This window comes from Pseudophryne corroboree, chromosome 5 (assembly GCF_028390025.1).
Source record: "Pseudophryne corroboree isolate aPseCor3 chromosome 5, aPseCor3.hap2, whole genome shotgun sequence".
NCBI classification, from domain to species: domain Eukaryota; kingdom Metazoa; phylum Chordata; class Amphibia; order Anura; family Myobatrachidae; genus Pseudophryne; species Pseudophryne corroboree.
The window spans coordinates 684,726,754-684,741,894 of NC_086448.1; the positions used below are offsets into that span (position 1 = coordinate 684,726,754).

General features: G+C 46.1%; 1 protein-coding gene across 1 annotated transcript in view; it reads right to left on the reverse strand.

Annotated features, from left to right (window-relative positions):
* Window positions 1-15,141, reverse strand: part of ASPH (aspartate beta-hydroxylase) — a 452,693-nt gene that overhangs the window by 158,058 nt on the left and 279,494 nt on the right. The window lies entirely within an intron of this gene.

A 15,141-nucleotide genomic window follows, 5' to 3' on the forward strand; every position in this document is an offset into this window, starting at 1 on the left:
TGTGTGTGTGTGTGTGTGTGTGTGTTCAGGTGTGTTAGGTAATACAGATCGTAAGCTCCACTTGTACAGGACATTATATGAAAGACAGACATATTCTCTGCAAATTTTGCAGAATATGGGTGAATTGTACAAATAATAACTGATAATAAATAAATACATTCGCCCCCATCAGTGCTGCAACCGATGCTTCTCCCAGGCAGTGGCGGATATAGAGAGCGGCGGGCCCAGGTGCAACAAAATGCTTTGGGCCCCACCCTTATCCCGTTCAAGTCAACCCCCCTCCCCCCCAACTCCAAATTAGAGATTCTTTGAATGCTCCTGTATTATATATATATATATATATATATATATATACATACAATCACAAACTGGACCCCGGCACTCCGGACTGACGTGAATCTGCTCCGGTGCCTTCCCTTCAGGGCTTACCACCTCTGATAGCATGTAGTATAAATTCCAAATTTTATGTATTATGTTGTGTACTGTATTTGCAATTTGCACTGTTGTATAAGGCCACAGGTCTGACACTTTTTTATCATGTTGTAGAAGCGCACACACTGCTCATGTTGCTCTGTTTACTCTTTCAGTGTGTTTCTATGGCGACCGGGCCGGACGTGTGACGTCACTTCCGGCTCGACGAGAGTCCCACGGCCGGAGGTGCCGCTGCAGGACGGCGGCCGGGCACGCCTGGGAACACACTGGAGAGGAGGGTAAGATGTCTTAATTGTTTTGTCTATTTAAGCACTGTGTTTTGTTATCACGAGTTGTCTGAGGAAGGGGTGAATCCCCGAAACGTCACAATAAAGGTTGCCCTACGGGGTTTTTCTTCACCTACATCGTTTGCCAAGTCTTTGAGTGCCGCCCTCCCCAAGGAAATGTGTATATATATATATATATATATATATATACACATACACACACACACACACACAGTGGTGCAAGTAGAAAAAAATTGGTAGTTGTACTGTGTGCGTACGGCAAATGAAAATGGGGGCGTAATACACATATGACCCAAATAGTGCAGTACCAGATACACATATGCCCCCGCAGTGCCAGATATGCCCCCGCATTGCCAAATACACATGCCCCCACAGAGCTAGATATGCCCCATAGTGCCAGATACACATATTCCCCCACATTGCCACATGCCCCCATAGTGCCAGGTATGCCCTCATAGTGCTAAATATGCCCCCACAGTGCCAAATTATATATTTTTACCTGCGCGTTGCCAGGGGTTTCATGCGCGTTGCCAGGGGTTTTATGCTGTGGGATCCATGCTCGTTGCCACGGGGAATGCTCGTTGCCTGGGGTAGCTAGGGATGGCCAATGACCATCGATGTTATCCGACGATGGTGACGATCGATGGATAACCCACCGATGGCCATGCCTAGCATTTGCTGGTGGTCACTAGCTCGCCAGCACTATAATCCTCTCCCCTTCCCTCCTCTTTCCTGTACTCCGCTCGGCTGGCGGAGTTTTCCGGAATGACACGATCGCATCATCCACCAGGCCGGCCGAGCAGAGTAAGGAGGGAGGAGGAGCACCACTGGCATGGCCGGAAATTTTCCGGGGTTGCCAGTCTGCACTGGGCAGCTGACCACGGGAATTTTCCGGGCATGCCACTGAAGAGGTGAAATGCCACTGGCTTTGGGCCCCTTGAGAGCGGTGGGCCCCAGTGCAAGGCACTGCTTGCCCTGGTGGTAGTTCCGCCACTGCTCCCAGGATAATATCTGGAATAAGTTTGAAACTGAGTGGACTGAAATAGTCAAATCAGAATCATCACCAAAAAATGCAGTTTGATTTCACCTTTCTCACATCTCTGCTACCCCCATGTCGTTATTGTTAGAGAATGAATAATTTGTTTATTGGACAGTAGCAGGCACCTGATTGGCAGAAAATGATGATCATGGATAAATACTGTAACTTGCAGAGACCTATGTTATGTTTCCACACACAAAGGCTGTGTACACCTGTACACCATCTAAATAGGATGTGATGAGCAAAAAGGTGACAAGAAGCCATCAGTAAAGTACTCTATAGATAGGGGGGAGTCTATATGATACATCACAGATGGTATTCACATCCCTCCTGCTTGATCTATTTGCTCTGCGTCCAGAAAATTTTATCAAATTGCAGAGAAATATTACGCTAGAGAAGGTTAAAGGTGATTACGTGGATGAGTCTACCCACAATTCCCTCCTGCTATCATGTTACCTTAGATGAATGATGCCACAATCTATAGGCTGAACACAGCTACCTGAGCTGTTGACATACAGAATGGGTGAAAATGATTTATCACTTGTATATTGGAGTGAACGCAGCAAAAATAGAAAATGCAGTAACTATGACAAGATAGCATGTTCACTGTTCTGTTATTAAGCAGCACAGCTGTTGCTGGGAAAATGACACATCCAGCTGATATATGGCAGCTAAAATCAGCCCGGAGCAAAGGATGGCACAAAGGCAAAAGTAATGTGCTTTTATTTTCATTTATGTCTGCTGGTTATGACTTGGAGATATGGAAAATGGGATTAGACTGTGTGTGATGTAAAGTGATCACTTAATCCACGGCCCCAGTAGAGAGAGACTGAGATAATGCCTTTGTTTACCTGAATGTATTACAGTGGTAGCCAGCACTAAATCACCCACCTCTATATATTAAAACTGTGCCATACCAGCAGGGAAAGATTAAAGGGGGGGGACAGGGGAGATCGCCCTGGGAGGCCCACACACGGCCAGTCTGACTTGGCAATTGGCGAGAACAGGTGCAAGCGGGTCGGGAGGGCTTGAGGGTTGCTGTGGCCATACTGGGGGGGGGGGGGGGGGGGGGAGGTTGAGGTAAGGGGCCATTCTATTGGAGGGGGCCCCACAATTTAGTTGCCCTGGGGCCCCCACAAACCTTAATCTGGCCCTGCTTACCAGCCATGACTTCAAGTAGCTACAAAGGAACATTTAAAAGTGCAACCATCACCTACAGTAGGTGAAACAGACTGAATTATTTGTGGCATTCATTCAACACAGTATTGGGAACATTCTTTAGAATTTCTGGTCCATATTAATATGATATCATGCAGTTGCTGCAGATTGGTGTGCTGCTATGCTCTATTGCAGGCATTCTCAACCGCAGTCCTCAAGGGGTGGTCTTCAGTTTGCCGGTATGTCGGGATCCCAGCGCACAGTATACCGGCGCCGGAATCCCGACACCCGGCATACCGACACATGTTCTCCCTCTTGGGGGTCCAAGACCCCCTAGAGGGAGAATAGATAGTGTGGCGCGTGTAGCGCGCCAACCGTGCCCACAGCGTGGCGAGCGCAGCTAGCCCGAAAGGGGCTCATTTGCGCTCGCCCAGCTCATTTGCGCTCGCCCGGCCGCCGGCATGCCCTACTACACCCTCCTCAAGGCACACCAACAGTGCAGGTTTTAGTGATATCCAGGCTTCAGCACAGATGGTTAAAATAAGATTTTACACTTACCGGTAAATCTATTTCTCGTAGTCCGTAGAGGATGCTGGGGACTCCGTAAGGACCATGGGGAATAGACGGGCTCCGCAGGAGACATGGGCACTTTAAGAAAGACTTTTGATTCTGGGTGTGCACTGGCTCCTCCCTCTATGCCCCTCTTCCAGACCTCAGTTAGGGAAACTGTGCCCAGAGGAGATGGACAGTACGAGGAAAGGATTCTGTTAATCCAAGGGCAAGATTCATACCAGCCACACCAATCACACCGTATAACTTGTGATACACTACCCAGTTAACAGTATGAAAAACAACATAGCATCAGTCCAAGACCGATAAAACTATAACATAACCCTTATGTAAGCAATAACTATATACAAGTCTTGCAGAAGTAGTCCGCACTTGGGACAGGCGTCCAGCATCCTCTACGGACTACGAGAAATAGATTTACCGGTAAGTGTAAAATCTTTTTTTCTCTAACGTCCTAGAGGATGTTGGGGACTCCGTAAGGACCATGGGGATTATACCAAAGCTCCCAAACGGGCGGGAGAGTGCGGATGACTCTGCAGCACCAATTGAGCAAACAGGAGGTCCTCCTCAGCCAGGGTATCAAACTTATAGAACTTTGCAAAGGTGTTTGACCCCGACCAAGTAGCTGCTCGGCACAACTGTAATGCCGAGACCCCTCGGGCAGCCGCCCAAGAAGAGCCCACCTTCCTAGTGGAATGGGCCTTAACCGATTTAGGCAATTGCAATCCTGCCGTAGAATGTGCCCGCTGAATCGTGTTACAGATCCAGTGAGCAATAGTCTGCTTTGAAGCAGGAGCGCCAACCTTGTTGGCTGCATACAGGACAAATAGTGCTTCTGTTTTTCTGACTCTAGCCGTTCTGGCCACGTAAATTTTCAAAGCCTTGACCACATCCAGGGACTCGGAATCCTCCAAGTCACGCGTAGCCACAGGCACAACAAAAGGTTGATTCATATGAAAGGATGAAACCACTTTAGGTAGGAATTGAGGACGAGTCCGCAATTCCGCCCCATCCACATGAAAAACCAGATAGGGGCTTTTATGTGATAAAGCCGCCAATTCCGAGACTCGCCTAGCCGAAGCCAAGGCTAGCAACATGACCACCTTCCAAGTGAAATATTTTAACTCCACCGTTTTGAGTGGTTCAAACCAATGTGACTTAAGGAAACTTAACACTACGTTAAGATCCCAAGGTGCCACCGGAGGTACAAAAGGAGGCTGAATATGCAGCACTCCCTTCACAAATGTCTGTACTTCAGGAAGAGAAGCCAATTCTTTTTGAAAGAAAATGGATAAGGCCGAAATTTGAACCTTTATGGACCCTAATTTTAGGCCCAAATTCACTCCTGTTTGAAGGAAGTGAAGGAGACGGCCCAAATGAAACTCCTCCGTAGGAGCAGTCCTGGCCTCACACCAAGAAACATATTTTCGCCATATACGGTGATAATGTTTCAATGTCACGTCCTTCCTAGCCTTGATCAGGGTAGGAATGACTTCCTCCGGAATACCTTTTTCTGCTAGGATCCGGCGTTCAACCGCCATGCCGTCAAACGCAGCCGCGGTAAGTCTTGGAACAGACAGGGCCCCTGCTGCAGCAGGTCCTGCCTTAGAGGAAGAGGCCACGGATCTTCTGTAAGCAACTCTAGCAGATCCGGATACCAAGTCCTTCGTGGCCAATCTGGAACAATGAGAATTGTTTTCACCCTTCTTTGTCTTATTATTCTCAACACCTTGGGTATGAGAGGCAGAGGAGGGAACACATAGACCGATCTGAACACCCATGGTGTCACCAAAGCGTCTACCGCTACCGCCTGAGGGTCTCTTGACCTGGCGCAATACCTCTTTAGCTTCTTGTTGATCCGGGACGCTATCATGTCTATCTGAGGCAGTCCCCACCGACCCGCGATCTGTGCGAAGACTTCCTGATGAAGTCCCCACTCTCCCGGATGCAGGTCGTGTCTGCTGAGGAAGTCCGCTTCCCAGTTGTCCACCCCCGGGATGAACACTGCTGACAGTACGCTTACATGACCCTCCGCCCAGCGAAGAATCCTGGTGGCCTCTGTCAAGGCCACTCTGCTCCTTGTGCCGCCTTGGCGGTTTACATGAGTCACTGCCGTGACATTGTCAGACTGAATTAGAACAGGTTTGTCCCGAAGTAATGCCTCCGCTTGACGTAGGGCGTTGTATATGGCCCTCAACTCCAGGACACTGATGTGGAGACAAATCTCTAGACTTGACCAGAGACCTTGAAAATTTCTTCCCAGAGTGACTGCACCCCAACCTCGGAGGCTTGCGTCCGTGGTCACCAGGATCCAATCCTGAATGCCGAATCTGCGACCCTCTAAGAGGTGAGCACTGTGTAGCCACCACAGGAGAGACACCCTGGCTCTGGGAGACAAGGTGATCTTTTGATACATCTGTAGATGAGACCCCGGACCACTTGTCCAGTAGGTCCCATTGAAAAGTCCTCGCATGGAACCTGCCGAAGGGAATGGCCTCGTAAGATGCCACCATCTTCCCCAGGACTCGAGTACAGTGATGCACTGAAACTTTTTTTGGTTTCAACAGGTCCTTGACCAGAGTCATGAGCTCCTGAGCCTTTTCCATCGGAAGAAAAACCTTTTTCTGTTCTGTGTCCAGAATCAGGCCCAAAAAGGTCAGACGCGTTGTAGGAACCAGCTGGGACTTCGGAATATTGAGAATCCAGCCGTGCTGCTGCAACGTTCTCACAGACAGTGACACGATGTTCAGTAACGTCTCTCGGGATCTCGCCTTTATGAGGAGATCGTCCAAGTATGGGATAATTGTGACACCCTGCTTGCGCAGGAGCACCATCATTTCCGCCATTATCTTGGTGAAAATTCTCGGGGCCGTGGAAAGCCCAAACGGCAACGTCTGAAATTGGTAATGACAGTCCTGTACCGCAAATATCAGGAACGCCTGGTGAGAAGGAAAAATCGGAACATGAAGGTATGCATCCTTTATGTCCAGGGAAACCATCCAATCCCCCCCCTCCAGGCTGGCGATGACCGCCCTGAGCGATTCCATCTTGAACTTGAACTTTTTTAAGTACAGGTTCAGGGATTTTAGATTCAAAATGGGTCTGACCGAACCGTCCGGTTTCGGGACCACAAACAGGGTTGAGTAATACCCCTTTCCTTGCTGGAGAAGAGGAACCTTGACTATCACCTGCTAAAGATACAATTTTTGAATTGCAGATAACACCAACTCCCTCTCTGATGGAGAAGCCGGCAGAGCCGATTTGAAAAACCGGCGAGGAGGCACCTCCTCGAATTCCAGCCTGTATCCCTGAGAAACAATCTCTATTGCCCAGGGATCCACCTGTGAGCGAACCCAAACGTGGCTGAAAATTTGAAGACGTGCCCCCACCTGAGCCGACTCCCCCAGGGGAGCCCCAGCGTCATGCGGTTGATTTTGCAGACGGAGGGGAGGACTTCTGTTCCTGGGAACTAGCTGTGTGCAGCTTTTTTCCCTTGCCTTTACCTCTAGTAAGAAAGGACGACCCGCGTACCTTCTTGCTTTTATTTGAACGAAAGGACTGCATTTGATAATGAGGCGCCTTCTTAGTATGTTGAGGGGGAACATAAGGTAAAAAATTAGATTTACCAGCTGTAGCAGTAGAGACCAGGTCCGAGAGGCCTTCTCCAAACAACTCCTCCCCCTTGTACGGCAACGACTCCATATGCCGCTTTGAGTCGGCATCCCCCGTCCACTGTCGGGTCCACAAGAGTCGCCTAGCAGAAACAGACATAGCATTTATTCTGGAGCTCAGTAAACAAATGTCTCTTTGTGCATCCCTCATATATAATGCCGCATCCTTGATATGCGCTAGGGTCATTAGAATGGTATCCTTATCTAGGGCATCAACCTCATTAGAATCGGTCCATGCTGCGAAAGCACAACAAACCCAGGCCGATGCCATCGCCGGTCTAACAATAGTGCCGGAATGCGTGTAAATGTACTTCATGGTAACTTCCTGCTTACGATCAGCAGGATCTTTGAGGGTAGCCGTATCCTGGGAAGGCAGTGCCACCTTCTTGGATAAGCGTGTCAACGCCTTGTCTACTTTAGGCGAAGATTCCCATCGTATCCTATCCTTTTGTGGGAAGGGATACACCATAAGAATCCTTTTGGGAACTTGTAATCTCCTGTCTGGAGATTCCCAAGCCTTTTCGCACAATTCGCTTAGCTCAAATGAGGACGGAAAAGTGACCTCAGGTTTTTTCTCTTTATACATGTGCACCCTCGTGTCAGGGACAGGGGGTTCCTCAGTGATATGCAAAACCTCTTTAATCGCAACATCATGTAACGAATACCTTTAGCCACTTTTGGCTGTAATTTTGCATCCTCGTAGTCGACACTAGAATCTGAATCTGTGTCGGTATCTGTGTCAGTGATCTGGGATAATGTGCGCTTCTGAGACCCAGAAGGTCCCGGTGCCACTGGGATCTGACAACCTGACTGATCCCTAGCCTCAGTCTTGTCTAATCTCTTATGCAATAAATTTACATTAGCATTCAAGACATTCCACATATCCACCCAGTCCGGTGTCGGCGGTGCCGACTGCGACCCGACACTCATGCACTCCCCCTCCTCCTTAGGCGAGCCTTCATCGTCAAACATGTCGACACGCGCGTACCGACACACTCCCACACACACAGGGATCTCTTTTCTGAAGACAGGATCCCCCTTAGGCCCTTTGGAGAGACAGAGAGAGAGTATGCCAGCACACACCCCAGCACTATATGACCCAGGAGAAAAACACAGAATGTTTACCCATTAGCGCTGTAGTATATATATTTGCCAATTATGTGCCCCCCCTCTACTTTAAAACCCTTCTGTCACCGTGTGTCAAGCAGGGGAGAGTCCGGGGAGCTTCCTCTCAGCGGTGCTGTGAAGAAAAAATGGCGCTGGTGAGTGCTGAGGGAGAAGCCCCGCCCCCTCGGCGGCGGGCTTCTGTCCCGCTCAAAGTTTGTAAAATATGGCGGGGGCTCTTTTATCTACATGTACAGTGCCCACCTGTACATTTATATAGGTTATCTTGCCATAGGAGAGGTATTTATTGCTGCCCAGGGCGCCCCCCCTGCGCCCTGCACCCTTACAGTGACCGGAGTGTGTGAGGTGTAATGGGGCAATGGGGCACAGCTGCCGTGCTGTGCGTTACCTCAGTGAAGCACCCGAAGGCTTCTGCCGCCTTAGACGTCTTCTTTCTTCCGGCTCTGTGAGGAGAACGGCGGCGCGGCTCTGGGATGAACGCCCAGGACGAACCTGTGTTCCACTCCCTCTGGAGCTAATGGTGTCCAGTAGCCGAGAAGCAGAGCCTATCATTTAAGTAGGTCTGCTCCTCTCTCCTCAGTCCCTCGATGCAGGGAGCCTGTTGCCAGCAGTACTCCCTGATAATAAGAAAAAATCCTAACAAAAATGCTTTCTTAGCAGGGAACTCAGGAGAGCTCCCTGCAGTGCACCCATCTTCCTCTGGGAACAGTCTAAAACTGAGGTTTGGAGGAGGGGCATAGAGGGAGGAGCCAGTGCACACCCAGAATCAAAAGTCTTTCTTAAAGTGCCCATGTCTCCTGCGGAGCCCGTCTATTCCCCATGGTCCTTACGGAGTCCCCAGCATCCTCTAGGACGTTAGAGAAATCAAAATAACTGAGGTACTAATTAAGTCACCTGTGTTCAAGCCTGGATATCACTAAAACCAGGACTGTTAGTGTGCCTTGAGGACCGAGGTTGGAAAACACTGCTCTATTGGATAGAAATCTGGTGGCTTTGAATGATAATGGTATACATTGAAGGTATTTTCATGTTTGTGGAACCAACTTGAGACAGAGTGTGTACTTTATCCTCCTGGAAGTAATAATTAACCGATGGGCAAATAGTTGCCATAAGGGGAACAGAATGACAATCTTGGAATGGAGAGAGTTAAACCTCCTGGGCTGGGGGTGGATCAGGATGGTATGATGGTCTACAGCCAATCAGGGAAAGTGAGAGGTGGTGTCAGTGGTTGTATTGGGCTGGTTCTGTGTGTACCTTGTCTCTTTCAATTTGCCTTCCCACCCTCCCGCCCCTTTTTTAGTTTTACTAGGGTTAGGGTATTTTGGCTTGAGGTTGTTGGCGGGTAATGTCTCGTTAGCTATTTGTTGGCAGAAAAGAGCGGCAGGTTCTCGTTTTTGAGTTGTTAATCACAGTTTTTAGTCGGTTTGGTGCTGTTTAGGTGCACTCTCCTTCGTTGACTGTTATATCTGCTGGACCACCCTTCAGGGGGCAGCGTCATCACCCTTCAGGGTGGGTAGTCAAGATGAAGGTTGAGTGGATACCTTTGTTTTGTGATTTGGAGTGGTTTAGATTTAATTAGCTTGGGGTTTTTTGTGTTTGGATTTCAGCCGTTCTTTTTTCTGGCCACCATACTCTTTTTATTAATATTCATATTAATTTCATTTTATTGCAGGTTTCATCTAGTTATTTAGATTAACAATAAATAGCTAACAACTTTCTGCCAAAATGCATGTCTCCGTGTCGTTATTATATTGTTAAGTTGTTTAGAATGGTTCATTGTCAGGAGGGAGTGAAACCCCTCAGCCAATAGGAGGTTTAAGGGAAAACTGCAACTGCTCTCACTCGCCAGCGGTGCAATCGCAATTCAGTTGCAACTGCATTACTGAATGAGAGTAGCTCCCCTGTCTGTGCAGGTAGGCTGCGAAGGCAGTCGGGCTGCTGCCATGCCCCCCGCCGCAGTGGCCTTGTGTGACCGAAAACAGCCTAGTCCCTCTTGTTTTTACAACCGCAGCGCCGTGTTGCTGACCCCCAACAGCCCTGCGAACACCTCTGCTTGTCAGTCAGGCAGAGTCGTTCGCATTGGTGCAGTGCGAACACTTTTCCCAGTACACGCACATGCGCACTGGCCGGAAAACTGTCAGTATGCAATCGCATTGCTGATGCGATACATACTGAATAAGGCCCATAATCAGCAGCACTCAGGTGCTGTAGAATTTAAAGGATGCACAACTGGTATTGAGAAGCCCAATGTGTGCTAAGAACACATTTCCCACACCATTAACCATCACCAGACCTTGAAAGAGGACAGAATGGAGTCATGTCTTTTACATCAAACAGTGCGGCAGATGTATTAACCTGGAGAAGGCACAAGGAAGTGATAAACCAGTGATAAATGCAAGGTGATACACGCACCAGCCAATCAACGCCTAACTGTTAATTTACATATTGGAGCTGATTGGCTGGTGCGTGTATCACCTTGCCTTTATAGCTGGTTTATCACTTCCTTATGCCTTATCCAGGTTAATACATCTGTCCCACTGACCCTTTCCATCAGCATGTCACAGCAGAAATTGAAATTCGGCAGACCAGTCTTCACCTGTCCACTTTTGGTTAGCCTGTATGTGACCAATGCAGCCTCAGGGGCAGATTCAATTGTGGATTTGAAAATTTTGCAAGTCTGATTTTACAAGTGGACCATTCTATCTATCATCCTCTATCATATAACTCAATAACAAGGTGTTATTGCCCAAAGTACTGCCGCTATCTGGATGTTTTGCTTTGCGCCACCATTTTCTGTAAACTCTGGACACTGGCCCTCATTCCGAGTTGTTCGCTCACTAGCTGCTTTTAGCAGCATTGCACACGCTAAGCCGCCGCCCTCTGGGAGTGTATCTTAGCTTAGCAGAATTGCGAACGAAAGATTAGCACAATTGCGAATAGAAATTTCTTAGAAGTTTCTGAGTAGCTCCAGACTTACTCAGACATTGCGATCAGATCAGTCAGTTTCGTTCCTGGTTTGACGTCACAAACACACCCAGCGTTCGCCCAGACACTCCCCCGTTTCTTCAGACACTCCCGCGTTTTTCCCAGAAACGCCAGCGTTTTTTCACACACTCCCAGAAAACGGCCAGTTTCCGCCCAGAAACACCCACTTCCTGTCAATCACAGTACGATCACCAGAACGATGAAAATTCCTCGTTATGCCGTGAGTAAAATACCTAACTTTTGTGTAAAATAACTAAGCGCATGCGCTCTGCGAACCTTGCGCATGCGCATTAAGCGACTAATCGCAATATAGTGAAAATCGGCAACGAGCGAACAACTCGGAATGACCACCATTGTTGTATGTAAAAATCCCAGGAGATCCGCAGTTCTGAGATACTCAAAACATCCACCCGGTGCTAACATCACTCCAAGGTCACGTAGATTCCATTGGGGGGTATATTCTAAAATTTTAAAGTAATGATGTTGACCATAGCAACCAATCAGATTCTGTCTATCATTTTCTAGGATGCAATAGAGATATGATAGATAGAATCTGATTGGTTGCTATGGGCAACATCATCACTTTTCATTTTTAGAAGGTTTAGTAAATTTACCCCTAGATCTCCACTTTAGTGTTCGGTCTGAGCAACAACCACTCCATGTCTGCATGCTTTTATGCTGCCATTTTGATTGGCTGACTAGATAGTTTCATTAACATGCAGGTGTACCTAATGAAGTGGCCACCGAGTGTACAAACATAGATTTTCATGGAAGATACTGTAAGAATCACTTGGACCATCTAGTCTTCAGTTAAACAGACAAAAGATTTCGGACAAGGTTACTCTAAATTGCATTTGGAATTTAATGCATACAGTAGAGATCTGTCCACACTGTACTGTACTGTACATACAGTATTTACTTTATCCTGCCATGTACAGTATGGCACGGCTTCAAATCTCATTGACTGAGATTTACAGTAGTCATGCTTTGTGATTTTTCTTAAGTTGCGTCTTTAATATGGTACTTTATACATATTCAACTGTATTATGGCAAACAAAAGTTTTGGGTGTACAGTAGGCTGGTCTATAAATATACTGTACAGTAAGTCAGTTTCCAAAGAAATGCTGTTCAATACTGTACATCAGGGATGGGAAACCTTCGGTCCTCCAGCCGTTGTTGAACTATACATCCCAGCATGCCATGCAACAGTTTTAGCATGGCCAAATACCAAAACTGTAGCAAGGCATGCTGGTATGTGTAGTTCAACAACAGCTGGAGGACCCAAACTTCCCCATCCCTGCTGTACATTGTGAAGTAAAAACAATTAAATAAGTGGATCAGTAAAGAAAATGCTCCATATATAGTACTGTACAGATACTGTACCTGTACATGTAATTTTTACATTATTTTCCACAGGAATTGTGTATTAGAGGTATACTGTATACAGTAAATGTACTGTACTACAGTAAGTCGCACAGACAGTTCCTGCTAAATCCTATGATACAGTACAGTATGTGACATGCTTATATTCTGTGTATAATTTCAAAATACAGTACTGTACTACACTTACAGTACAAATGTACAGATTTTTTTTCTTTACAAACACCCAAAAGCATCCCAGATGCAAATGCATGTACTGTGTACTGTACAGTACAGCAGACAGCTTATGATGACAGGACTCACTTATCCCCAACCATAGTCGCTGTGTATTTTAGATAGCATAATGGGACGCTCCTGCAGCATTGCCCTGATTCATGTAAAACCTGTGTGCATACAGTATTTCTATTGAATGTAAAGGTACAGTACAGTATATTACAATATATATATTTTTAAATAAAATGCAGAAGAAAAAATGGCATGCGTACACCTCATGACAGATACAGTACACAAGCTCATGTGTAAATGTAAGCAGTGATCCCTTCCAATTAGTTTTTGATTATGCCCTAATGGTTATGGGACTTGGACGCTCACAAACTGTACCCCTAACTTCAATGGACCATACTGTAGCTTAAACGCGTACTTTTGCGTCTGTATACACTATTGCTTATTAATTTTTTATTCTATTATTTTATCTATTATTTATTATATCTATTATTCTGATTCTTGCAAAACCAATGCCGTCGCTGGCTCCATAGGCTTCCATGAGGTGCAGTGTCACAGGCGGCAGCCATTTTGTCAACTTGCTACTGTATGCAATCGAGTCTGGTGTAACGTAATGTGCACAGAGCTCGCTTATCCCTATTGTCCCTGTATAATTTAACTAGGGTATTGAGATGCTCCTTCAACATTGCCCTGATTCTTGCAAAACCTATGCCGTCGCTCTCTCCATAGCAGAGGGCTTCCATGAGGCGGGGGTTCACGGGCAGCAGCCATGTCAATTGAGTCTGTCCTGCTACAGTACTGTATGTGTACAGTACGGTGCATAGAGCTCGCTTATCCCCATAGCCGTTGTGTATTTTAGATAGTGGAATGAGACGCTCCTGCTGCCATACCCTGATTTATGTAAAACTTGTGTGCACACCTCTATTGAATGTGAAGGTATATTACAATAGATACAAAAAAATAATAATTTAGTGTCAGGAAAAAATTAACTTGCATTCGCACTTTGAGTATCGAACACGGGACTCTAAGCATGGGAAGCGGCACACTTCACCACTCGGACACGTCGCATCCATTTGGATGCTCACATACAGTATCCTTAACATCAATGGACCATAATGTAACTGTAACACGTTCGTTTGCGTCTGTATACAATGCTAATTTTAGTTGTTGGTTTGTCTGCGGAACGTGGGCGCTGATATATCCCTAACGTCAATGGACTATACTGTAGCTTTATCACGTTCGTTTGCGTCTGTATATACTGTACTATTTGCGTCTGTATATACTGTACTATATACAGTTCTATATACTGTATTTTAAATACTGTAGCGTAATGAGACGCTCCAGTAAAGTAGTTCTTACGCTGTAGTTTAGTATTGTATTTTAATGGAGACCACACGCATGTGCAATGGTGATTTTAAAAAGCTACATCTGGTGGATGATCACCGGTATTACACTCAAAAGTAACGCCAAACGCTCTGTGCGCCTTCCTACGACTAGGCAAGCTGCATATGTGTGATCGCAACTTACGCCTCAGCGAGCAAAGATACTGGAGGCTCCATCCGTATGTACCAATTATAACACTCTTACATATACAGCATGTACTACTAAATACCCGCATGGATAAGTGTGATATAAAGTTAACATTCTTGCTTTGTTCCCCCTGTTCTTTATCATTGCGATATACTGCCCTGCACAATTAGTGGCACCATGTAAAATAATCCTACTAATATTGCTAAAACTTATTATGTAACAAAAATAAACATATGTAAAAAAAAAAAAAAAAAGCAACACTATCAGTGATAAATGAAATAAAAATAAAGAACCAGTAAATTAATAGGTACCACAAATTACTTATTTCTGTGTGGCCTATTTTTAAAACAATAAACAAAAAACATAATAGAAGATTGTGTACTATGGGGCTCATGTACAGTTTGTGTCCCGAATATAAGCAGGAAAATAAACACAAAGCGCTTTCACATGTACCATCCCACGGTTTGTCCAGCTGAGGAGTAAAGTATAGTAGGTACAGTATACCTATGTAACATGAACACATGGAGTAGTAAATGCTAAAGTCACATTGCCCTATTTGTACACAATAAAACAAAGTAATGAAGTGCCATATACCTGAGACAATAGTGTCCAGATAGTGGTATTAATGCAGAAGTTACATTTCGCATATAAAACACAAACAGGGAATTAAATTGTCATGCTGTTTTCCCCTATAAAAACCAATGGGAATTACAAACAAATAGTATGTAATACTATGTATAGA